We start from the raw sequence: 27044 nt of genomic DNA, 5'->3' as shown, positions 1-27044 counted from the left end.
AGTCAATTTAAACCGGAATGGGAACTCCCCTACTTTTTTGTGCGTTGTGACGATAAAGCCAAATGTCTAATCTGCGGTACACTAATTACGTGTGTCAGAAAATCGTCTATTGAAAGGCACTACAGCTACTTGCATCCAGAAAAGTATAGTGATATAACAGGGGACGCCAGAGAGGAAGAATTACGGAAGTTGCAAACTCTTGCAGAAGAGAATTCTGTATCTACAAACGATGTTTGTTGCAAGAACTTTAGCATGTATATTTTGGTTGAAGGTCATGCTAAACGAAATAACATTTGTTTAGATTCCTTAGTTTACGTTTTCGCATAAATTATTTCTGACATCTTTTTTTCTCTACTTTAGGGTGAAGAAGATGAGGGGTGTTGCGAAAGGAGTCTCAGAGCTAGTTACAAAGTTGCTCTACGCTTAGCAAGAGCTGGGAGGCCATTTATGGACGGGCCATTAATAAAAACATTATGTTGGACGTAGTAGAGGCAATGAATCCCACATTAGCTCCCGCGTACAGTAGAATACCACTTTCCAGAATGACAATACATCGGAGAATCAACGACATTGCTGAGAATTTGCATGAACAACTGGCAGCCAAAATTGAAAACTTCCCAGCGTACTCTATCGCACTTGAGTCCACGGATATTAACGACACGGCTCAGTTAGCAATATTTTTACCTGGCGTGGACGACGACCTACATGTAACGGAAGAGCTCTTGGATATGATTTCGTTGAAGGACACTGTTACAGGGGCGGATATTTTAGCAGCTGTTGAAATGGCAGCTGAAGGAATAGGACTCCCTTGGGAAAAGCTGTTTTCCGTAACCACAGACGGGGCACCACCAAAGTGCGGAAAGCAAAAGGGTTTAGTGGCCTACTGCGGAAAAAATCTTAACATGCCGAATTTACCTTCCGTTCATTGTTTTGGACACCAAGAGGCTCTTTGTGCGAGAGTTATCGGTCTTCAAGATGTGATGAAGGTAGTGGTGCGTATCGTGAACAACATTCGTTCTCATGGACTCACTCATCGTCAATTCAAAGAATTTATTTCGTTTGAAGAGGAGTATGCAGATATTCCCTACCAAGCTCAGGTGCGCTGGCTGAGCAAAGGGAAAGTGATTTCCCGAATTTTTCGACTACGCCACACTTTTTTTTTTTTTTTTTTTGTTTGTGGTTTTAGGGCGCAAAACTTCTATGGTCATTAGCGCCCAGCCCGTGACATAGAAAACAGGAAAAAAACGAAATTTAAAATCAGCAGCAATGGGAACAAAGTCATAAAATTTGAGAAACTAAAGGCAGAAGGAATGCTTAAAAATCCACTATAGAAAGGGGTTGGTTGTCCCCCAAAAAAAAGCTTCAAATGACTGACGTCATTTCACTGTCACTAATAAACTGTAGAACGCGGTCAGCTGAGCGCGTGTCATCTGCTAAAATCGACGATAGATCAGGCGATAGCTGTAGACGGGAGCGTAACGGATTAAAATAGGGGCAGTCAATTAAAAGGTGTCTGACCGTCCACAGCTGAGAGCAGTGGGGACAGAGTGGTGGAGGATCACCGCTTAAAAGATGTCGATGACTAAAAAGACAGTGCCCTATCCGGAGTCGAGCTAAAATTACCTCCTCCCGACGACGCGTTCGGGAGGAAGAGGTCCAAGCGCAAGGAAGGGCTTTCACTTCCCGCAATTTATTGTGGGGAAGTGTTGAGCAATGCGCATGCCATAAATGAGCAGCTTGGCGACATAAAACGCTCCGTAGATCGGTAAACGGAAGAGACTGAATAGCTGCCCGAGGAAGAGAGACTGCAGCCTTGGCCGCTATATCGGCCGCCTCATTTCCACAGATACCAGCGTGTCCCGGGAGCCAGAGGAACGCCACTGAGACGCCCCCCAGGTGGAGCAAGCGCAGACAGTCCTGAATCCGGTGGACCAGAGGGTGCACAGGGTAAAGAGCTTGGAGACTTAGGAGAGAGCTGAGAGAATCTGAGCAGATTACGTACTGTATCCGCTGATGGCGGCGGATGTAGTGGACAGCCTGGAGAACAGCGTGAAGCTCCGCAGTATAAACCGAACACTGGTCGGGAAGCCGAAAGTGATTTGGGGTGTCGCCAACAATATAGGCACTCCCTACACCAAACGATGTTTTCGAGCCGTCGGTGTAAATAAATGTGGCTTCCGTCATTTGTGCACATAGAGCAGCAAATGCCCGACGGTAAACAAGTGTAGGGGTACCATCCTTGGGAAATTGACATAGGTCTCTGAGCAAGTTGATCCGGGGACGGAGCCAAGGCGGTGCTGTACCCCAAGTTGTCAAGAAGGTTTTAGGAAAGCGGAAGGAAAGAGAATGGAGCAGTTGACGGAAGCGGACTCCCGGGGGTAGTAGGGAGGAGGAGCGGCCTGCATACCCGACATCAAAGGAGGCGTCGAAAAAAAGGTCATGCGCTGGATTAGCAGGCATGGAAGACAGATGGCTAGCATAACGACTCAGAAGGACTGCCCGCCGATTGGACAGCGGAGGTTCAGCAGTCTCAGCATAAAGGCTTTCCACAGGGCTGGTGTAAAAAGCTCCAGATACTAAACGTAATCCACGGTGGTGGATAGAGTCGAGACGCCGAAGAATAGACGGCCGAGCAGAGGAGTAGACTATGCTTCCATAATCCAATTTCGAGCGCACTAAGGCGCGATAGAGGCGGAGAAGGACCACTCGGTCCGCTCCCCAAGAGGTACCATTCAGGACACGGAGGGCGTTAAGCGAACGCAGACAGCGAGCCGAAAGGTAGGAAACGTGGGAGGACCAGCACAGTTTTCTGTCAAACATAAGACCCAAGAATTTAGCGACGTCGGAAAACGGAAGGTTGACAGGACCTAGATGTAAGGAGGGCGGAAGAAACTCCTTACGTCGCCAAAAATTTACACAAACGGTCTTACTGGGTGAGAAACGGAAGCCGGTTTCGATGCTCCACGAGTGGAGGCGATCGAGACATCCTTGAAGACGTCTTTCAAGAAGGCTGGTCCGTTGAGAGCTGTAGTAGATCGCAAAATCGTCCACAAAGAGGGAGCCCGAGACATCAGGAAGGAGACAATCCATAATTGGATTAATGGCGATGGCAAACAGTACAACACTCAGCACGGAGCCCTGGGGTACCCCGTTTTCTTGGGAGAAAGTACGGGAGAGAGTAGTGTTCACCCGCACCCTAAATGTGCGCTCTGCCATAAATTCGCGAAGAAAAAGGGACAGCCGGCCTCGAAAGCCCCAAGAGAACAGTGTGCGGAGAATGCCTGTCCTCCAACAGGTATCGTATGCTCTCTCCAGATCAAAAAATATTGCTACCGTTTGGCGTTTCCGGAGAAAATTGTTCATGATATAAGTGGAGAGAGCAGCAAGATGGTCAACGGCAGAACGATGCTTTCGGAATCCGCATTGGGCTGGTGTTAAAAGACTGCGGGACTCCAGCCACCAAGCTAAACGGTAATTCACCATACGCTCCAAAACCTTACAGACACTACTCGTGAGAGAAATGGGGCGATAGCTAGAGGGGAGATGTTTGTCCTTTCCAGGTTTCGGAACGGGAACGACAATAGCTTCCCGCCATCGCCTGGGAAAGGTACTGTCGGTCCAAATTCGATTATAAAGGCGAAGGAGGTAACGCAGGCTATGGGTTGATAAATGCAGCAACATTTGGACATGGATACCATCCGGTCCTGGGGCGGAGGAGCGAGAAGAAGAGAGTGCATGTTGGAGTTCGCGCATGGAGAAAACAGTATTGTAGCTTTCGCGATTGTGAGAGGAGAAAGCAAGATGTCGCACTTCCGCTGCACGTTTCTTCGGGAGAAACGCTGGCGGGTAATTGGAAGAGCTCGAAATCTCAGCAAAGTGCTGACCCAATGAGTTAGAAATTGCGACGGGGTCCAATAAGATATCATGCGCGACAGTGAGCCCAGAGACCGGGGAGAAACTAGGCGCGCCTGAGAACCGTCGAAGCCGACTCCAAACTTCCGAGGAGGGAGTGAAGGTGTTAAATGAGCTAATAAAGTATTTCCAGCTTGCCTTCTTGCTATCGCGGATGACGCGACGGCATCGCGCACGGAGCTGCTTATATCGGATACAGTTGGCCAAAGTTGGATGGTGACGGAAAATGCGAAGAGCACGTCGCCGCTCACGTATTGCGTCACGGCATGCCTCGTTCCACCAAGGAACTGGAGGGCGCCGGGGCAATTCGGAGGTGCGTGGTATTGAACGTTCCGCAGCTGTGAGAATAACGTCGGTAAAATGTGTGACCTCATCGTCGACGCTGGGAAAGCGGCGGTCATCGAATGTCGCTAGAGACGAAAAAAGTGTCCAATCGGCTTGGGCAAACTTCCAGCGTCGCGGGCGCATATATGGCAGTTGAGGCTGCAGTCGAAGAACACATGGAAAGTGGTCACTCGAGTGTGTATCATCAAGGGCGAACCATTCGAAGCGCCGAGCTAGCGGAACAGTACCGACCGCAAGGTCCAAATGAGATAAATTTGCCGTGGAGGCAGACAAAAATGTGGGGACCCCAGTGTTGAGGCAGACTAGATCCGCTTGGTGGAAGACGTCTAGCAATAGTGAGCCACGTGGACAAGGATGTGGAGATCCCCAAAGCGGGTGGTGGGCATTGAAGTCCCCAACCAGCAAATAGGGGGGTGGAAGCTGATCAAGAAGATGAAGGAGATCAGCTCGTGCCATTGGTGTAGACGATGGAATGTATACCGTACAAAGAGAGAACGTGTATCCAGAAAGGGAAAGACGGACGGCGACAGCTTGGAAGGAAGTGTTTAAGGGGATTGGGTGATAATGGAGAGTATCATGGAGCAGAATCATGAGTCCTCCATGGGCTGGAGTGCCTTCAACAGACGGGAGGTCATATCGGACGGACTGAAAATGAGGGAGAACAAAGCGGTCATGGGGACGCAGCTTTGTTTCCTGAAGACAGAAGATGACCGGCGAGTAGGATCGTAAGAGGATCGACAATTCCTCCCGATTGGCGCGAATGCCGCGGATATTCCAGTGGATAATGGACATAGGGTGAACAGAAAATGGAGGAACGTGACCAAGGGTGCTGTCAACTCAACGACTGCTCAGAGCTTGCGACCGACAGCATGGAATTGCATTCAGTCGAAGGCAGAAGATCCTGATCCATAGGTTGGTCAGGAGCAGCTCCTGCCACCAACGGTCGGCCAGTTGACCGGCCACCAGCAGTGCGCCTCGGCGACACAGAAGATGGCCGAGGGCGATTTCCGCCAGGTGGTGCTGTAGATGGGACACGCCTTGGCGGAGGAGGAGAGGAACTGTGTTTCTTCGTAGCCTTCTTAGAAGTATGATGTTTAGATGAAGGAGGAACCGATGGTTGTGAAGTTGCGGTACGTAAAAACTCTTCACGAGAATGCTCTTTTTTCGAAGACTTGGCGTCTGACTTTTGGGCTCGAGATTTAACAGAACCCGACGAAGGGTGAGCCATAGAGTGGGCAGGCGAAAGGGGTGAGGTTGAACGGGCGATCTTTGCGCTGGCCGATCTGACGACCGTGGTACTAAAGGTGAAGTCGCAAGTCTGTGTGGCCGCCTCCTTTGTTGGTCGAGGAGAAGCAAGGACAGCGCTGTATTTACCTTTCTGAGGCACGGTGGGCTGTCGACTGGCGAGTAACTTTCGAGCAGCAAAGGTCGACACCTTTTCCTTCACTCTTATTTCCTGGATGAGCTTTTCATCCTTAAAAACGGGGCAATCTCGAGAGGAGGCAGCGTGGTCACCCATACAGTTGATGCAGCGAGGGGATGGAGGTGGACAAGCACCCTCATGGGCATCCTTGCCACAAGTAACACATTTGGCCGGATTGGAACAGGACTGGCTGGTATGATTGAACCGCTGACATCGATAGCAACGCGTAGGGTTTGGGACATAAGGGCGAAAGGAAATTATCTCATAGCCTGCTTTGATTTTTGATGGGAGTTGAACTTTGTCAAATGTCAAGAAGACAGTGCGGGTTGGAATGATGTTCGAATCAACCCTTTTCATAACCCGATGAACAGCTGTGACGCCCTGGTCAGACAGGTAATGCTGAATTTCTTCGTCAGACAATCCATTGAGGGAGCGCGTATTAACGACTCCACGCGAGGAATTTAAGGTACGGTGCGGTTCCACCCGGACAGGGAAGGTGTGGAGCAGAGAAGTACGCAGCAATTTTTGAGCCTGGAGGGCACTGTGTGTTTCTAACAACAGGGTGCCGTTCCGTAATCTGGAACAAGACTTTACAGGACCCGCAATTGCGTCGACACCTTTCTGTATAATGAAAGGGTTGACCGTGGAAAAATCGTGACCTTCGTCAGACCGAGAAACAACAAGGAACTGTGGCAACGATGGAAGAACAGTCTGTGGCTGAGACTCAGTGAACTTACGTTTGTGAGCAGACATAGTGGAAGGTGAGGAAACCATTGCGGAAGAATCCCCCATGATTACCGGCGTCTCCGATGGCGCGCTCCTCCCTTGTGGGGGCCCTCACCGAGGGCACACCCGCCTTAGGTGATTGTTCACACCTCAGGTCACACCTCCCGACAAACGGACGGAGGGACCAATCGGCACTTTCGGAAGGTATCAGCTCGGGTAATCACCCCTCCCTGGGCCTGGCCGTTACCAGGGGGTACGTACGTGTCCTACCTGTCTACCCGGGGCGGGGAATTACGCGTTACCCCGTCACCGGCTACGCATGGAAGTGCGTGGGTCGGCCTTCAGACAAGCACAGGGAGGAAAGAAGAGAAAGGGAAAGGAAAGAAGAGGGGGTCTCAAACGCCGTAGCGGAGAAAAGGGCAAGGAGAAGAGGGAAGGAAAAGAGAAGGACAGAGGAAGGACGAGGACTGGCAAGTGTAAGAGCAAGGAATTTGGAACAGTTTCGAGCGTCCGTCTCCGGACGTAGGCACAAACCATACTCCCAGAGGGGGAGAAAGGAAGGAAAGAGACAGAGGTGAGGGGGGGGGCGAAGATGGGGGACGGGGAGGGATGCGGAAAGGGAAGGGAAGGTATGCAGCCCGGAAAAGGAAGGAGGGCCACATTAGCTCGGGGTCCCGTGCTCGCTACGCACGTGTCCACAAAAGAGTTGTGGACCCCCTGGGGGGGACTACGCCACACTGTGGCTCAGTTTTAGGAGAGCAAAGGACGTCCGGAGCCACTTTTTCATGACCCTGAATGGGTAGCTGATTTAGGATTTTTAGCAGACATTATGGCTCTCCTAAATGATTTAAGTCTTAAACTCCAAAAAGAAAACAATCTCATCAACGATATGATCAGCAAAATAAAAGCTTTCCGGTATAAACTGAAGCTCCTCAAAAACAACCTCTCAGAGAAAAATACGCAACACTTTCCTGAAATAGGTAAGCGAGATATAAATTGTACCTTTATTAAAACAGCCTGATCTCTATAACCGCTCTAATCAAAACGGTACTATGTTTTTGTTTGACAGCATCTGTGCAGGAAGGAGCGCGCTTTGAAAAATACGTCGAGGTGCTACAATCCCTTGAAAATGCGTTTAACGACCGATTCCAGGTAATGTGCCGCTATATGACATACAGCTAAATAAAGGAGATTGCGTTACATATGCAAGTGTAACATTACATGAAAACCAATAGTACACATTACATGTTTATTAAAACCTATCGCATGTTAGTACATCGAAACAACGGCTTACATTACTTTCATTTATTAACATTGGCTTTGTTATTGTTTCAGGAAATTACCTACCTGCAGCGAATTCTCAATGTTTTTGTGAAACCTTTTTCGATGGATATTGAAAGTGCGCCTTCAGATTTACATTTCGAACTAATTGATTTGCAAAGCGATGTTCACCGAAAGGATGTGTTTAACAATACAAAAGGTTTGCTCCAATTCTACCAGAATTTGCAGAAGGAAGAATTTCCCAGGTTACACAGAGAAGCAGCGAAGATTATTTCTATGTTTGGTTCCACTTGTGTATGTGAAAGGTTTTTTCTGTTCTGTCTTGTACAAAAACTAGATTGCGTGCGAGTATTTCTAATTGTAATTTAAAAAATTCTCTCAGAATTGCTGTCAGTCAATATCTTGTTCCAGATCTTAGTAGCATAATTGCAAATAAAATAAAGAGCACATAGGTAGAGACATTTGTGTTGAAACCAAATTTAAAATTGTTACCATTACACTATATATATATATATATATATATATATACGCATGAGACGGGAGACGAAAATTTAATAGTCATGGGTGACTGGAATTCGAGTGTAGGAAAAGGGAGAGAAGGAAACATAGTAGGTGAATATGGATTGGGGGACAGAAATGAAAGAGGAAGCCGCCTTGTAGAATTTTGCACAGAGCACAACATAATCATAACTAACACTTGGTTTAAGAATCATGAAAGAAGGTTGTATACATGGAAGAACCCTGGAGATACTAAAAGGTATCAGATAGATTATATAATGGTAAGACAGAGATTTAGGAACCAGGTTTTAAATTGTAAGACATTTCCAGGGGCAGATGTGGACTCTGACCACAATCTATTGGTTATGACCTGTAGATTAAAACTGAAGAAACTGCAAAAAGGTGGGAATTTAAGGAGATGGGACCTGGATAAACTAAAAGAACCAGAGGTTGTACAGAGATTCAGGGAGAGCATAAGGGAGCAATTGACAGGAATGGGGGATATAAATACAGTAGAAGAAGAATGGGTAGCTTTGAGGGATGAAGTAGTGAAGGCAGCAGAGGATCAAGTAGGTAAAAAGACGAGGACTAGTAGAAATCCTTGGGTAACAGAAGAAATACTGAATTTAATTGATGAAAGGAGAAAATATAAAAATGCAGTAAGTGAAACAGGCAAAAAGGAATACAAACGTCTCAAAAATGAGATCGACAGGAAGTGCAAAATGGCTAAGCAGGGATGGCTAGAGGACAAATGTAAGGATGTAGAGGCCTATCTCACTAGGGGTAAGATAGATACCGCCTACAGGAAAATTAAAGAGACCTTTGGAGATAAGAGAACGACTTGCATGAATATCAAGAGCTCAGATGGAAACCCAGTTCTAAGCAAAGAAGGGAAAGCAGAAAGATGGAAGGAATATATAGAGGGTCTATACAAGGGCGATGTACTTGAGGACAATATTATGGAAATGGAAGAGGATGTAGATGAAGATGAAATGGGAGATATGATACTGCGTGAAGAGTTTGACAGAGCACTGAAAGACCTGAGTCGAAACAAGGCCCCCGGAGTAGACAATATTCCATTGGAACTACTGACGGCCGTGGGAGAGCCAGTCCTGACAAAACTCTACCATCTGGTGAGCAAGATGTATGAAACAGGCGAAATACCCTCAGACTTCAAGAAGACTATAATAATTCCAATCCCAAAGAAAGCAGGTGTTGACAGATGTGAAAATTACCGAACTATCAGCTTAATAAGTCACAGCTGCAAAATACTAACACGAATTCTTTACAGACGAATGGAAAAACTAGTAGAAGCCAACCTCGGGGAAGATCAGTTTGGATTCCGTAGAAACACTGGAACACGTGAGGCAATACTGACCTTACGACTTATCTTAGAAGAAAGATTAAGGAAAGGCAAACCTACGTTTCTAGCATTTGTAGACTTAGAGAAAGCTTTTGACAATGTTGACTGGAATACTCTCTTTCAAATTCTAAAGGTGGCAGGGGTAAAATACAGGGAGCGAAAGGCTATTTACAATTTGTACAGAAACCAGATGGCAGTTATAAGAGTCGAGGGACATGAAAGGGAAGCAGTGGTTGGGAAGGGAGTAAGACAGGGTTGTAGCCTCTCCCCGATGTTGTTCAATCTGTATATTGAGCAAGCAGTAAAGGAAACAAAAGAAAAATTAGGAGTAGGTATTAAAATTCATGGAGAAGAAATAAAAACTTTGAGGTTCGCCGATGACATTGTAATTCTGTCAGAGACAGCAAAGGACTTGGAAGAGCAGTTGAATGGAATGGACAGTGTCTTGAAAGGAGGATATAAGATGAACATCAACAAAAGCAAAACGAGGATAATGGAATGTAGTCTAATTAAGTCGGGTGATGCTGAGGGAATTAGATTAGGAAGTGAGACACTTAAAGTAGTAAAGGAGTTTTGCTATTTGGGGAGCAAAATAACTGATGATGGTCGAAGTAGAGAGGATATAAAATGTAGGCTGGCTATGGCAAGGAAAGCGTTTCTGAAGAAGAGAAATTTGTTAACATCCAGTATTGATTTAAGTCTCAGGAAGTCATTTCTGAAAGTATTCGTATGGAGTGTAGCCATGTATGGAAGTGAAACATGGACGATAAATAGTTTGGACAAGAAGAGAATAGAAGCTTTCGAAATGTGGTGCTACAGGAGAATGCTGAAGATTAGATGGGTAGATCACATAACTAATGAGGAAGTATTGAATAGGATTGGGGAGAAGAGAAGTTTGTGGCACAACTTGACCAGAAGAAGGGATCGGTTGGTAGGACATGTTCTGAGGCATCAAGGGATCACCAATTTAGTATTGGAGGGCAGCGTGGAGGGTAAAAATCGTAGAGGGAGACCAAGAGATGAATACACTATGCAGATTCAGAAGGATGTAGGTTGCAGTAGGTACTGGGAGATGAAAAAGCTTGCACAGGATAGAGTAGCATGGAGAGCTGCATCAAGCCAGTCTCAGGACTGAAGACCACAACAACAACAACAACATATATATATATATATATATACAGGGTGTTTCAAAAATGACCGGTATATTTGAAACGGCAATAAAAACTAAACGAGCAGCGATAGAAATACACCGTTTGTTGCAATATGCTTGGGACAACAGTACATTTTCAGGCAGACAAACTTTCGAAATTACAGTAGTTACAATTTTCAACAACAGATGGCGCTGCGGTCTGGGAAACTCTATAGTACGATATTTTCCACATATCCACCATGCGTAGCAATAATATGGCGTAGTCTCTGAATGAAATTACCCGAAACCTTTGACAACGTGTCTGGCGGAATGGCTTCACATGCAGATGAGATGTACTGCTTCAGCTGTTCAATTGTTTCTGGATTCTGGCTGTACACCTGGTCTTTCAAGTGTCCCCACAGAAAGAAGTCACAGGGGTTCATGTCTGGCGAATAGGGAGGCCAATCCACGCCGCCTCCTGTATGTTTTGGATAGCCCAAAGCAATCACACGATCATCGAAATATTCATTCAGGAAATTAAAGACGTCGGCCATGCAATGTGGCCAGGCACCATCTTGCATAAACCACGAGGTGTTCGCAGTGTCGTCTAAGGCAGTTTGTACCGCCACAAATTCACGAAGAATGTCCAGATAGCGTGATGCAGTAATCGTTTCGGATCTGAAAAATGGGCCAATGATTCCTTTGGAAGAAATGGCGGCCCAGGCCAGTACTTTTTGAGGATGCAGGGACGATGGGACTGCAACATGGGGCTTTTCGGTTCCCCATATGCGCCAGTCCTGTTTATTGACGAAGCCGTCCAGGTAAAAATAAGCTTCGTCCGTAAACCAAATGCTGCCCACATGCATATTGCCGTCATCAATCCTGTGCACTATATCGTTAGCGAATGTCTCTCGTGCAGCAATGGTAGCGGCGCTGAGGGGTTGCCGCATTTGAATTTTGTATGGATAGAGGTGTGAACTCTGGCGCATGAGACGATACGTGGACGTTGGCGTCATTTGGACCGCAGCTGCAACACGGCGAACGGAAACCCGAGGCCGCTGTTGGATCACCTGCTGCACTAGCTGCGCGTTGCCCTCTGTGGTTGCCGTGCGCGGTCGCCCTACCTTTCCAGCACGTTCATCCATCACGTTCCCAGTCCGTTGAAATTTTTCAAACAGATCCTTTATTGTATCGCTTTTCGGTCCTTTGGTTACATTAAACCTCCGTTGAAAACTTCGTCTTGTTGCAACAACACTGTGTTCTAGGCGGTGGAATTCCAACACCAGAAAAATCCTCTGTTCTAAGGAATAAACCATGTTGTCTACAGCACACTTGCACGTTGTGAACAGCACATGCTTACAGCAGAAAGACGACGTACAGAATGGCGCACCCACAGACTGCTTTGTCTTCTGTATCTTTCACATTACATGCAGCGCCATCTGTTGTTGAAAATTGTAACTACCGTAATTACGAAACTTCGTCCGCCTGAAAATGTACTGTTGTCCCAAGCATATTGCAACAAACGGTGTATTTCTATCGCTGCTCGTTTAATTTTTATTGCCGTTTCAAATATACCGGTCATTTTTGAAACACCCTATATATATATATATATATATATATATATATATATATTAGTGCGCAGCTCGTGGTCGTGCGGTAGCGTTCTCGCTTACCACGCCCGGGTTCCCGGGTTCGATTCCCGGCGGGGTAAGGGATTTTCTCTGCCTCGTGACGACTGGGTGTTGTGTGCTGTCCTTAGGTTAGTTAGGTTTAAGTAGTTCTAGGGGACTGATGACCATAGATGTTAAGTCCCATAGTGCTCAGAGCCATTTGAACCATTTGAACCATTTGAACACTTAATATATAAATCTCTTTTGTACCGGTACACCAAACTAAGCTCTCCACCTAGTGTACATTAGTATTTGGCAATGACGAAGACAACAGGGTAAAAGCTTTGAAACAGGTCGAGTCAGGCGGCGCGAGCGACACAAGGAAGTGGGAGGCAGCGCTGTTGCGCAAAGCCGAGGAGTGGGGGGTCTGCACCGTCGTGAACATTGCGCAGCCGTCTTCTGCACTCTGCACTGTGCGATGCACGGGTGCATGCACCTTGTGCGGCCCTGGTTTAGAGGAACCGCCCTCTATGCAAAAACCACTCTTTAAAGCTGTCTCAACGTAATTAAGTTTTAAGTGATCGGTGGCGGAGGATGTAGTAGCCCGCAGCCCATTGCCCGTACGACTGCTCTAACTCGTTCGTTCACACAGTCTAAAGCAATCGTCCAAGCTAAAGGCCACGGTCTGCTTCCGCTGCAATCTTGAGGCTCGCCGTAGGGAAATTATGCGTTTGTAATCTGCTGAGGACGGAAAGGATTTGCTTATACCTACAGACCAGCTCAGCTGCTGAAGCCGGCACACTGCTCCCAATCCTCGTTCAGCCTCCAGCTTTCGTGCAATGTTTAGGTGCTGGTGCTTGTACTAGTACTAATATCCACGGAGAAATTGTAGCCCTGACAAAGCGGGTTGCTCGCGCATACCACGACCAACCACTTAACACGATTTTGTATACGTTGGTTAGGTGTTAAGAGCCTTGACGACGAGGTGATCAGTGTCTCGGTTAAGAGGTAATTCATCTGGAGTTAGTGAGGTCCAACACAAATTTGACCCAGTTATTGAAGTCCGTAGGATTGATGAAATCGAGGCACTGAAAGCAATATTGAAGCCAAAACTAATAAACAGTTTAACAATTTAAAGTATAGCTTCGGGTCGGTAGACGCATCAGAGCAGACGTAGGATATCCCATGCTTCATCTGTCTTGAGATAAATCCTGCCCACATACGACATCCAGCCAACCTAATTAAGGACGAAAGTAGTTTCAGAGCAAAAAATGCCTTCTACTAATGAGATTCTGTAATTCTAAAAATGACCATGTTAAGAACAAAGGAATCAGCCGGAGCGACAATAATAAAACACTGGCTAACATTTTGCTGCTTTGCATGACAACGATGAGCTCCAAGACGACAGTAAACAATCCTAATTCGTTTTGTTTCGTCTGCATATCATTTACTTTGAAATCAAGAAGGGAGAACAGATTTTGATTCGTGAAAAAATATAACTTAGCTTATTTTGATGTAATGTTAGGAGACCAAGATAAAATATTCACGCCACACTGCTTGCATCATACATTTTACAGGATTAAGGAAATGGATTCAGGGGGAGCAAAAATCTATTCTAGGAATTCCACTGATGTGGCGTGAGCAGACGAAATACATCGATGATTATTATTTTTCCATGGTAAAATCTAAGGGTTATAACAAAAAGCGTTAAAAGCATTTCATATCCAAACCTGAAATCAGCCATCATCAGGCGTATAGCCAGCCACTTAAGTGTGATTTGCAGAGTATCCATACAGATGTAGATCACATGGATCCTGTACCTAATGCATCCGTTAACTACCACCACCGTCGTCGTCTGATTCTGCAAAGGCGATGACTTTTTGGTGTCCACAGAAGATCTGAATTTTGATGTCCAACGTGAACTAAATTACTTTGAGACAGATCTGGGTTTCTCAAAGGAAGTTGAGAATTTTTGGGATCTCATTTAAAGGAGAAAAGACTGCTAGCCCCTTGTAGAACATTCTCCTGGTATCTAAGAAGAGTTGCCGAAGTACTTCACTGAAGACTGCCCTCTTATTTACTATGGTAATACTGAAGGAGTATTGACGTATGAAATCACAACAAGAATGGAGTTCGTTTATAGGTGGAACCAAAAAAAAAAGAATCAAGTCTGTACAGCAGCACATTACCAGTAATTGATTCGATACCAGTAGGGTATTCTTACGTCTAAAAATAAGAACTAAGAAACCCTTGCACCAGTATTAACGGCAATGAAGTATTGAGAGCAAGAATGGATTTTTTGTAATCTAAAGATTATAGGAATGTTTCTTTGACAACAGTCAAGCGTCAGATTATTCCTGCTTCCTTTACCTGAGGGATAGTCGTGGACGTGATTCACACTGAGTTAGAAAGGAATGGGCAGCTGGAACAAATCTGTATCCACGAGGCAAGAATGTTTTAAAAGCAAGTTCGGCGAAACGAGAGAAAATCATTCTGCTACCTCTCCACATAAAACTCGGGATCATGAAACAATTCGTAAAGGGGCTGAATAAAGACTGTGAATGTTAAGTGTATCTGTCTGCTGCTAAACCGAAAAGAAGAGATATTTATGGGACGAGGAAAGGAATGTAATGACAGACGAATACGATTTGATGATTTGATGTTTTGATCACCTAGGAGGAAAAATGCTTGGATACAGAAGGAACCCAGATTACAAGAAATTTGTGGTTGACTGGATGATTAAAGGGGCTAAACTACTAGGTCATCAGTCCCTTTTTCCTCAGACAGTCAGTTCTACATAGCTGTAGATCAGAAATACTCTACCCCACAAAAAGGAAGAAAAAGAAGTGAAAAAACCTCAAGGTCCACGAAAGGTCAACGAATGCGACGTAAGGGACAAAAAGAAGCAAGACAGAGGAAGAAAGGCAGGCAAGGTGCCCCATCTGGGGAGCAGCCCGAAGACCCTGAAAGCGAAGTGCAATGAGGGACCATACATCCCCCATCCTCCACCACATACCAGAGTTACTCCATTCAGAAATTGCCTAGAGAAAACTATCAACACTTTCAGGGCAAGATAAGCGCAGAGAGACAAAAGATGAACGAGTCTGACAGACTATGCGAGAAGGGGGAAGAAGAGTAAAAGAGCAAATAGGGTGAAGACTGGGCTGGACCACCAAGCCCAGACAGCCGCAGCCCGGTCTGGGCAGAGTAGGCAACGGAGTGTCCTGCCAAAACCTCAACGGGTAGGTAAGGTAAGAAATTTGTGGAAGATATGTTGATGGCTACGGAAAATTTAGGTTGTAAAATTGTAATCAAGCTGCATTTCCTACATATCCACCTGGACTTCTTCCCTGAAGACTTGGAAGATTTTCGTGTAAAACAAGGGGAGCGGTTCCACAAGGACATGAAAGAAAGGTGAAGTACACTGTCTTCCTTAATTATTTCATTTTAAGAGTGTTACCTTCCTGCACTTAATTTCCTACACAGATATACACTATGTGATCAAAAGTATCCGGACACCGCCAAAAACATACGTTTTTCATGATAGGGGTATTGTGCTGCCAGCTACTTCATATCACCGACGTCAGTAGTCATTAGACATCGTGAGAGAGCGGAATCGGGCGCTCTGCAGAACTCACGGACTTCGAAAGTGGTCAGGTGATTGCGTGCCACTTTTGTCATACATCTGTACGCGAGATATCCACACTCCTAAACATCCCTATGTCCACTGTTTCCGATGTGATAGTGAAGTGGAAACGTGAAGGGACACGCACAGTACAAAAGCGTACAGGCCGACCTTATCTGTTGACTGACAGAGACCGCAGACAGTTGATGAGGGTCGTTAATGTGTAATAGGTAGACGTCTACAGAGACCATCACACAGTAATTCCAAGCTGCATCAGAATCCACTGCAAGTACTATGACAGTTAGGCGGGTGGTGAGAAAACTGATTTCATGGTCGAGCGGCTGCTTATAAGCCACACATCACGCCGGTAAATGCCAAATGACGCCTCGCTTGGTGTAAAGAACGTAAACATTGGACGATTGAACAGTGGAAAAACGTTGTGTAGAATGACGACTCACGGTACACAATGTGGTGATCCGATGGCAGTGTGAAGGTATGGCGAATGCCCGGTGAATCTGATCTGCCAGCGAGTGTAGTGCGAACAGTAAAATTCGGAGGCAGTTGTCTTATTGTGTGGTGGTGTTTTTGATGGAGGGGGGCTTGCACCCCTTGTTGATTTGCGTGTCACTATCGCAGCACATGCCTACATTGAGGCTTTAAGCACTCTTGCTTCCCACTGTTTAAGAGCAATTCGGGGATGGCGATTGCATCTTTTAACACGTTCGAGCAGCTGTTCATAATGCACATCCTGTGGCGGACTGGTTACACGACAGTAACATCCCTGTAATGGACTGGCCTGCACAGAGTCCTGACCTATATCCTACAGAACACATACAGAACACCTTCGTGCCAGGCCTCACCAAACGACATCGATACCTCTCGTCAGTGCAGCACTCCGTGAAGAATGGGCTGCCATTCCCCAAGAAACCTTCCAGCACCTGATTGAAGGTTGGACCAACACCATCTTGAATTCCAGCATTACCGATGCAGGGCGCCACGAACTTTTAAGTCATTTTCAGCTAGATGTCCGGATACTTTTGGTCACATAGTGTAAATATTTAAACTGAAATTCTGTTAAATCCTTACGTGCCACGTATCGTCTGACTTCAGATTCATGAAAGGAAGGAAAAATACAGAAAAAAAACACCCATCAGAAATAAAAGCCTTGACAAAAAAATAAATTGTTGGTAATCAGGTCAGTAGGTGTGTGAGGATAGGCGAATGTCCCTAGTACTCTAAGTGACAGGACCCGTTCCTTTCACGGACATTTCTCTCCTCTTACCTTCCTCTTCTATCATTTACAGCCGAAGTGTTACAAGGCAGAGGGGGAACAGCACCTGCTACCCATCGGAATGCTACACCTAAAACGAAAAACAGGATGTGGTACAGAAAGGGACGAACTGCAGCTAAAAGCGCACAAAACAGAAAAAGAGGGATGACCACAGTTGAAGGAGGCAGTGTCGAGGGTCGCCCAGACCCAGTGTGCAGTTGGGAACCCCAACCACAACCAGCCCACCCCCAACCCAAAGGTAGTTTCAAATGGCTCTAAGCACTATGGGACTTAACATCTGAGGTCATGAGTCCCCTAGAACTTAGAATGACTTAAACCTAACTAACCTAAGGACATCACACACATCCATGCCCGAGGCAGGATTCGAACCTGCCACCGTAGCGGTTGCGCGGTTCCAAACTGAAGCGGCTAGAACTGCTTGGCCACAGCTGCCGGCTAAAGGTAGTTTATAACATATTTTAGAATAAAACACACTTTCATGGAGAAAATTAACAACCAGGTCAACTATCTGCGAATTATCTGACAATATGAGAGAGAATGAGTCTGGAAATCCATACTTAGCGCGGAGGGCCAAAGGAGGAGCCATTACACCAAGATAATAGTGTGAAGTTTCTCAACCACAATGTAGGGGTGGCTCGGTACACAAAACGCAACTTTGGGTTAACCTAGTATGACCGATGTGCAAACGACATAGAAATGTAAATTCCTTCTGGAAGAAGTGGAAGAAAATGGGCCATGCTGCAGCAGTCTCTGATTCTGCAGAGTTTATTAGATGGGACAGTAGTGCACCACATTTAATTCCGTTTCCGAGTAAGCAGAGATCTGTTGAACAGCTGCATATCCGCATCTGGGATCGACAAAGCGAATGGGAACAGAGTAAGTGCTCTTCTAGCCGAATAATCGGCAGTTCATTCCCTGGGACACTCACATGACTTGGGACCCAGAAAAAGACGACTGAGCAGGCAGCACAACGAAGGTTAACAAAGGTTAACAAGGAGGTCATGAATAGCAAAGACCGAAGGTTGGCAAGAACAGCATCGATCAATAGCCTGGAGACTGTTCATTAAGTATTTATTAAAACATGGCCAACTTACATTTAACAATATGGAGGGCTCTCCAAACAGCTGTCAGCTCTTCTGTAAATACACTACAAGGCCCTGGCAGCGAATGGAGTTCAATATTGACTGGAGATGTAATTGCATATCTTATCCACAGTTTTAGAGCCGTCAGTGTGAAAGATAACGCCCTGAAAGTCCCGAAGAACTGGACGCAACAAATGCCAGAAGGTAATCTGGTGACCCAGACTTTAGGGCCCTGGAAGTGATCTGTCTTAATCCATGGCTTGGGCACTGTTCAGCAGAGTGCACGAGGAAACATGAGTAGCACAGTCCAGGGAGGGGAGATAGAGATCTTGGCAGAGGGAAGAGAAGCACATTAAAGAGAATTGGATACACGGGATAATCAGGGAATAGTCGAATGATGATTGCATATTAGACAGTTGATGCCATTAAATCTGAAGAGGGAAAATCCTATCGTCAGCAAGGAGACTGTCCACAGGATTAGTCTGTAAGCCACCAGAGGTCAGACATGCCACCATGATTGACTGGGTCCAACAGTTTCACAGCTTAAGGAGCTACCAAGCCATAAACCTGGCAACCATAGTTCAATTGGGACAAAACCAGGACCTGGTAAATACGAATACGAGTAGCATGATCCGCACTCCAAGATGTGTGAGCAAGGAAGCAGAGAACGTGAAGCTTCTGCATGCAGCTGCTCTTCAGATGACGAATATGGGGCAGCCAAGTCGGGTGTTTATCAAAAAGGAGACAAGAAACAGGACTGTGCTGCAATAGTTATATGCTTGGTACCAAAGTAGAGTTCTGAATCAGGATGACTATGATACGATGGCAGAAATGCTTCATCTGCGTTTTTGTAGGAGACATCTGGAAATCATGGGAAACAATCCATGCAGAGGACCGGCAAAAGGCACTTTGGTGTTGGCGGTCAGTAGAGGCTACTGAGCGGCTGTACCAAATGCAGCAATCTTCGACATGCAGTGCAAATGTGTCCAGCGGCACATCAGATGACACTGGCCCGTTGATTGCGATGAAGAAGGGACTGACAACACAGAGCGAACACCTGATACTTTTATGATGAGTGGCAACAACTGTTATGCTCTCTTTGCTAATGATAAATGGGTGGGAGGTAGCCAATAGGGATCTGTCGCCATAGCACTTTAAATAAATATATTTTACTTCTTGCTGAAGAACTGCTAAACTGCTGACTAGTTTTGGCAGCTGTGGCTAGCTGTAAGCAGAGGCCTGACATAGGTATCCATCAATGTACACTAAATGTTTGCTGGTAGAACTAGCTATCAACAGTTAGGTGTAATGCTCACTACCAACACGGAACTGATCTAACTAGCAGGAGTCTGCCAGGTGTCCACCGTTCGTAACTCTGTTCTTGCTGTCTTCATTGGTCGGCGGCCTGGAGTTTTTCCGTTGGTCAGGTCATCCTACTGGCGGCGATGTTCAAAGCGTCGCTCGCGGCGCCCACAGCAATCTTCGAGGTGTCGTCTGCGGCATTACCGGTAACCTACAATACTGAACTCCTCCACCTCGAACCTCCTCAATGTAGTGTTGTAGAGACGACTGCTACGACGGAGAGGAGGAGGAGGAGGAGGAGGAAAGCGTGGACCCAGGAAGTGATAAGACACAAACCGAAGCTGTGGGTGGTGCCGAGCTGCTGTCCACTGCCCAGCATTCACTTTGAGACCATACCGGAACGTCAGCCGAGAAACGAGACGGAGGGCGTTGACCTGCGTACAGTGGCGGTGCGAGGCCGCCTGGTGACAAGACTGCAACGGCGTTTTGAAGTCTTGTGGCAACCCCCTAGCGGTCTGTGGAGCGGAGAGGACCAACGCCTATGGACGTCTGGTGCCTGTAGTTCACTTAGTGACGTAGTGACTTGTGATGTTGTAGGGTCCAGCTCCATCGGTTCAGCGCCAGGTGCTGGTGACGCAGGACACTACTAGGTAGCCATAGGGGATGCACGCTCCATCATCCAAGCAGGAAATGAACCTGTGAACAAGAAGTCGGTGGCAGGATCAGACAATTTACAGGAGCGAAGTTGATTCAAGTGTCGTCACTGCAATCTATCTGCACCCTGTGTCAGAAACATGAAATTGCCAAGCAACTTTACGACGATGCAGCGTTCTCAGCGATTCGGACCGCTGTATAATCTGGAAGAACTCAGCCTGAGTGGGCGAAGTAGGCGCCGACCAGTGCGGTGGGCGCAGGAACTAGAACAAAGTGCGATGGCGCCTCAGTGATGCAACTCCGTCGGTGATGTAGTGTTACGAGGCTGAGAGGGGTAGAACGTCAAGCGCAGCAAATCTTGGTCCCGCGTGCGTTGTTTATCCATCTGTCGCTCGAAAGACGAATGGGGCGTTTCCGCTTCTACGTTGGGCTGTGGATAAAAAGCGCGCTGCTGATATGACGAACCACGTTGGCTGCACAGAAGTCCTCGAATTCTGCAGACGCAAACAGATCCGCTGTCAGTCACAACAACTCTAGTAAACCCAAGGGGACCAGATATGGACTGCAAAACTAAGTGTGCAACGCGTCGTCGTGGAATGCATGGGAACCACAAAGAAACTTGCCATCTGCGTCGACGACAACGAGTGTTCCAGTACGATCCAGCAAACTCGAAATGCAACCGCTGCCAAGGCGCTTCAGCTGATCAAAGAACCGCTGGGGAAAGGCTGCCCGGTGTTCTGCACAAGCATGGCACTGAGATGCCAACTGCTCTGTTCGCGAGTCCATGACAAACCATTTGCAGTGGCGGCGAACTAATTGATGCTGATCACGCCCCAGTGACCGTGATGAAGGAAACTAATGTCTCTGGAGAGCAACTGGAATCACCTCGCATGACTGTTCAGATTCGGTGCGTAGCAATACGATACCTTGTAGTACAGACAGGTCATGCCTACGTGCAAAATATCGACGGGTTAATTTGTTTCATGGAGCGTGGCCAACCAGTGAGGATGTAGCACAACAGAATCTTCAAGTCCAGATCAGCTGCCATTGCCTGGGCGATCTTCTGGTGATCTAATGGAAACAGGTCCAGCACGTCTGAGTCCCATGCAGCAATGAAATGCTTTTGATGTGTAAGTCCACATCTGGTCCCGAGGGAAGATGCAAAAGCGTGTCTGCATTGATATGCTTGGATGTGGGTTTGTATGTTCTCTTGTACTGATAGTGTGATGAGAGCTCAACATTGCAGTTTCTATGCAGTACGATTCGGAATGGGCTTGGCCGGGTTGGAAAGTGATTTCAAACACTTGGGGTCAGTGTCGAGGTAGAACTTTCTTCCACACAAATACTGATGAAATTTAGTCACTTCATAGATGATGGAAAGAGCTTCCTTCTCTATTTGCGAATAGATGCTCTGAGCTTTGTTAAACAACTTTAAGGTGAAGGGTGTCTGTCTGCAGAACCAATCTTGTGCAAGAGTACAGCCTCAATGCCAGACGAAGAAACATCCACGGCTAAGACTACAGATTTGGAAACATCAAAATGAAGTGGACAACGATCACTGAGCGAGACGTCCGAGTCTTCGAAAAGCAGAGTAACATTACAGGGACCACACAGAAGGTACATTCTTGCAGCGAAGGCGGTGTAACAGTGCCGCAATCTGAGCTGGTGAAAATTTTTTTTTTGCCTGAAGTACTCAATGTCAGTTTGGAAGAACATTTTTGTTTGCTGCATTTAAGGCCTGTCTCCTAACACCTGAAACATGGTGCGTAATTAAGATGGTCATCCGCTGTGCAACATGATGCCGCTGATTCACCTGTATAATTTGTACACGAAGGCAAAGATGAAGTTAATTGTTCCTAATAGCGCTGGAAAATTGTTTGTTCGGATGCACTACCGAAAGGCAAACAAAGAAACTCTGAGACTCCGTTGAGCGTATTAATGACTGACACTTGCTGTGCCTATTCACCCAAAGCAGTGGTTCCCAACCTTTCTTAGACCATTACCCCTAAGTGGTATCAGACATTAGCTAGTATTCACACCATCCTTCCTCCCGCTGCCATCTGTTGCACCTCCCCCTCCCCCACATTATAACCAACTTTAGCACCTAAATGTAGAATGAATGACTTTTCTTGGAACACCTATTTTTAAAATGATGAATCATGAATTATATTTAGTATGTGCGCGCGCGCTGCTTCGAAGCGGGTAATGAAGCAATTCTGGACTACTGCAGATACTATCTACAACTCTGAGAAGACATTGTTTTGAAATATTTACAATTTGTTACGTATATATCTCACTTATCAGTGACGTACCGGACAAAGCACAACATATGTTTTTACTGGGTGGACTAAGAGGAACCTGTAACCTCCACTGCATTAATGCTACTACCTCAGAGAAAGTAATTTTTAATAACTCATTATCAACAGTAGAGTCTTACGAAATTGTGATAAGAGCAATGATATTTTGAAAATAATTTCGTGACAAACAGAAACGAATGGCTTAGTTTTTACCCATCAGAAAATTTCGTTTTACACGTCAGAGGATATTTACCTCCAGGTTGCGAACCACTGGTCTAAAGGGATCTGGAGGCAACCATCGCATAAAGGCATTGCAGAGAAGTAATGACCAGCACCCAGACGGTCCACAAGTTCAAGTCGAGGCAAAGGAAATGATAAGTCACTGTTTGGGGTTCTCTTTTGTCTTACAGTCTACACAGATACGACGTTTTCCGAAGTATTCTGACGAGTACTAACGGAAACGCCCACCGACTGGCTAAAATGAATGCAATAACGTCATTTTCCTAACGCTGTGAAAGTTCCTGAGCAATACGTTCCAGGAGCGCGAGTGCTACAGTGCGAGCCCGGAAGAAGTGAGGCTCTTCATTATCTTCCATGGTCACATGCGCAACAAAATTAGAAACTTTGTCTAAACCATCAGCAAACAAATCTTTGAATGCCGCACACAACCAAGCAACATTGTCCTTCACATCAAAATGAGCAACTGGGAACACGTTGTCTACCACACGCAAGCCAAACGAATCAGACAAATCAAGGCCAAATGTATTTGCACTTTTCCCTTGAATGCAAAACTTGTAATGTCACTCTTTTGCAAATTCCGGTATACAGCTGGAAGTTTGTAGGATATTAGCATTTCAGTGTCTTGTCCGTTATTTGCTGTAAGGGTAATGTGTGGTTTCTGCAGCTTGGGCTTTCCAAGAAGATCCTAAGTATTGCGACTGAGCAAAGAAACTGAGGCACTCGTATCCGATTTCAACTTAATAGTTCGGGAAGCTGTCCGAAGTTTATTAGAGTGGCGTTGCACCGAAGAGGCCACTGGCTTCTTTACTTGCTAACTAGCACACTTCTGTTCCTCACTAGATGCTCTGGTTCATAATATACATCATGTACAGCGAAGTTTTATTTGAAGGAGCGTATATTAGGAGAGCCTTTTTCTGTAAGCACACCGCTTGACCATGTCCGTTCTCGCCACATGAAAAACAACTTGTGTTTCGTGACGGGCATAAGTGATCTCATGCACTGGGAGGCAGCATGGACCTTTCTGGCCTGGCTGTTTACGTCGCTGGCTATGCTGACAAGGGGGTTCGTACGAACTTACTTTCACCGATTTGATTAATATTGACAGGCCGTGTACGGCATGATTAGCAATTCACCATATGTAAATAGCAAAACGCAGCTATCAACCGTTTTCGAGAACACAGTTTGAACATTTTAAGCGTGCTTACATACTTTTATGGTCGCTAATGACCAAGGATCCCGGGTCGCGAAACTTTATGACGCCCGAGAACCGCATACGAACGTAGCCCAAATTTTTTATTGCAATGGAACATCGAAAAAAACCATGCACATGCAAAGACTCTGCGTTCATTACAAGTGCTGTATGTCGCAATAATTATTTCCCACGTTTCTATCATCAGTATCATTGTGATTCCTGCAGTGCTCCATGGGTTACACATTTTACTTGCCACATGTAAATAAAATGACTACACTGACGTGTTTGGAAGTTCTTGTGTATTTTTTCCAGTCGATTACGAAATTCTCTTTTTCGAGGACCGAGCGAGACAGCGCATTCATTGGCACACTGAACTCGCATTCGGGAGGAAGACGGTTCAAACCCGCTTACACCCATGAAGACTTAGGTGCGTAATAGCAGCTACATTTACAGACAGTTTTTCAAAGTTTTGAAGTTTTTGGATTGTTTTATTGGAAAAAGCCGCGTGTGAACTTTCGGCCTTGGAAAAATTCCGTGTGGCATGTTTCATAATAATCTATGGAATATTTGGCGAGCAATTTCTTGATTAGAAATGCACTGAAAAAGGACAGAATGTGAAACTCGTATATTGTAGCACAGTAATGACTGTCAATCGCGTAATAATTCGGGTCGGACTTAAGTACATTTCTGGGTGTTTTGTGTGTGTACCGGGTTGTCTGAACTGTGAGCTGAAGACAGTTATATTATTCGTTAATTAAATACGGGCTGATGGCAAGTTTTATTTGGAACTTAAAGAAATAAAAGAACTTGTTGCAGAATTTTGACATTTTTCTAAAGAGATGAAGCAATCGCCCTCGCCCCAAAATTGTTGTAAGACATTACAGGACAGTTTGCTACCAGAGTTTACGCGGACTTTGCAAACGGAAGTATTGACGGTGTTTTTCTTCAACGCTGCCTTTAGCGCCGTCCGAACAGTATCTACGTATGCAGAGAAACGGGCTGGTAATCAGACGCAGGTAGGTGGAACTTGTGTAGTGCACAGTACGACGAGAGACAGTGATCAAACATTTATACGCCCATTTTAAAACCCCGCCCCGCCGCACGCGGACTGGCAAATACCACAACCAAAACGCGTAGATATGCCTGATAAAACACTGTCGACATACATGAAAATACACCCTACGAAAGAATACGTGGAAACACATGCAATGAGAGCTACAACAAAAATAAGACAGAAAAAAAATAGCTAGTGGTAATGATACGCTGTGTGTCAACATCGATTTACGAAACTATTTACAGAGTACCTTTATTTTTAAGGAAGGTAAATATTGAGAAAAATTACAAGAGATAAAGAAATGATTTTAACAGTCTGAAATGCTTTGAGTCTTTACAGGGGAAAAGAGTTTGGTCTTCAGTGGCGCAGCGTGGGTGTAAAGGTTGGGGAGACTATTGTTATTATAGGGAGACAAAATAGTACAATAAACAATAATTTAAACAAATGATACAAAATGCATCAAATGAAACAACAACAACAAAAACCACCACCACCACCACTAATAAGAATAATATTAATAATAATAATAATAATAATAATAATAACTAACTTGTTCAAGAAAGGGTGACAAATTTGTAGAACTCCAGCATCAAGAGAAGAAGCACTTATATTTTCTTGTACAGAAGTGCAATGCGCCTGTCTTCTTTACACGAATAAGTCTATAACTCGGTCTGCAAAGATCTGATCACTTGGTAGCTCTCCAAGTAGAGTCTTTTCTATTGCTAACGTGCTCTAACACGACAACCGGGTGTTGGACATTGAATTCCTTAAATAATTCTTCACTCGTTTAAGAGTACTCCTGTTTCGTTCTATGCTTGCTATAATTGCGGGTAGGGTCAAAACCAAAAGCAGGAACTTGGTTGTTTATTCATAAACAGAGTTTAAATCATTGTTGACAATGTACTTTAAGAGGATTCTTGGAGATAAGTGTTTTTTCTCATCAGCGTATATGTTACACAGTTCATGCTCAAGTTGTTCTTGTTCGTAAAAAGGATACTGTTCTAACAACTGAAGCAGTTTCAACTTTGGGAATTCTTTTTAATAGTTTGGGGAACACTTTTCGTTCAGAAGTTCAACAAACTGAATTTGGGATAAAGTCTTTAAATCATCTTTCCATCTGAACAATTTGCAAATCCATTATCTCGTAAGTTAATGCCCTGAGAGGTGTCTTGACTGTCGTAGGATGATAAGTTGCCATTCAAACACAAGCTGCATTTAGTGCATTCATTAACGAATGTTTCCGTTCTTAATTGTCGTAAGTTTCTCAAAACAATTCTTATTTCGTCGTGGCAAGCAATTATGCTGACAGATTTTGACTGAAGAACATTAAAGAGATGATCGACATAAAGCAGCCTCGGTAGAAGCAAAGCAAGTAGACAAACGTAGGATCATCCATTCGTAGTTTCATTCCCGCAGCACAGCTCAAAGATTCTGGGTGCCACTGAGAGCTCGTATCATCAGTTACATAATTAGAAACACTATATAGCTCTGAGAAATGACTAGATATTCCCAGAATAAGATTTTAACTCTGCAACGGAGTGTGCGCTGATATGAAACTTCCTGGCAGATTAAAACTGTGTGCCCGACCGAGACTCGAACTCGGGACCTTTGCCTTTCGCGGCAAGTGCTCTACCAACTGAGCTACCGAAGCACGACTCACGCCCGGTACTCACAGCTTTACTTCTGCGAGTACCTCGTCTCCTACCTTCCAAACTTTACAGAAGCTCTCCTGCGAGGAGGTTCGCAGGAGAGCTTCTGTAAAGTTTGGAAGGTAGGCGACGAGGTACTGCCAGAAGTAAAGCTGTGAGTACCGGGCGTGAGTCGTGCTTATACTGAAATTCAGTCTACATCCACAGAAGACAGCAGGTCCATCTAGTAGAGAGTGTGCAGCGACAGATTTTATGGTGTTTTTCTTCTTGTCAGCGGCAGATGTTGTCATTTCGACGTCTTGAATTGTTTTATATATTGTCTGTCTTGAACGGCGACGATACCTTCTGTATGGCATCTTGGCAGCGTTCAA

The sequence above is a fragment of the Schistocerca serialis genome, chromosome 3, assembly GCF_023864345.2.
Source record: "Schistocerca serialis cubense isolate TAMUIC-IGC-003099 chromosome 3, iqSchSeri2.2, whole genome shotgun sequence".
NCBI classification, from domain to species: Eukaryota; Metazoa; Arthropoda; class Insecta; order Orthoptera; family Acrididae; genus Schistocerca; species Schistocerca serialis.
Note: the sequence above shows the minus strand (reverse complement) of the source record.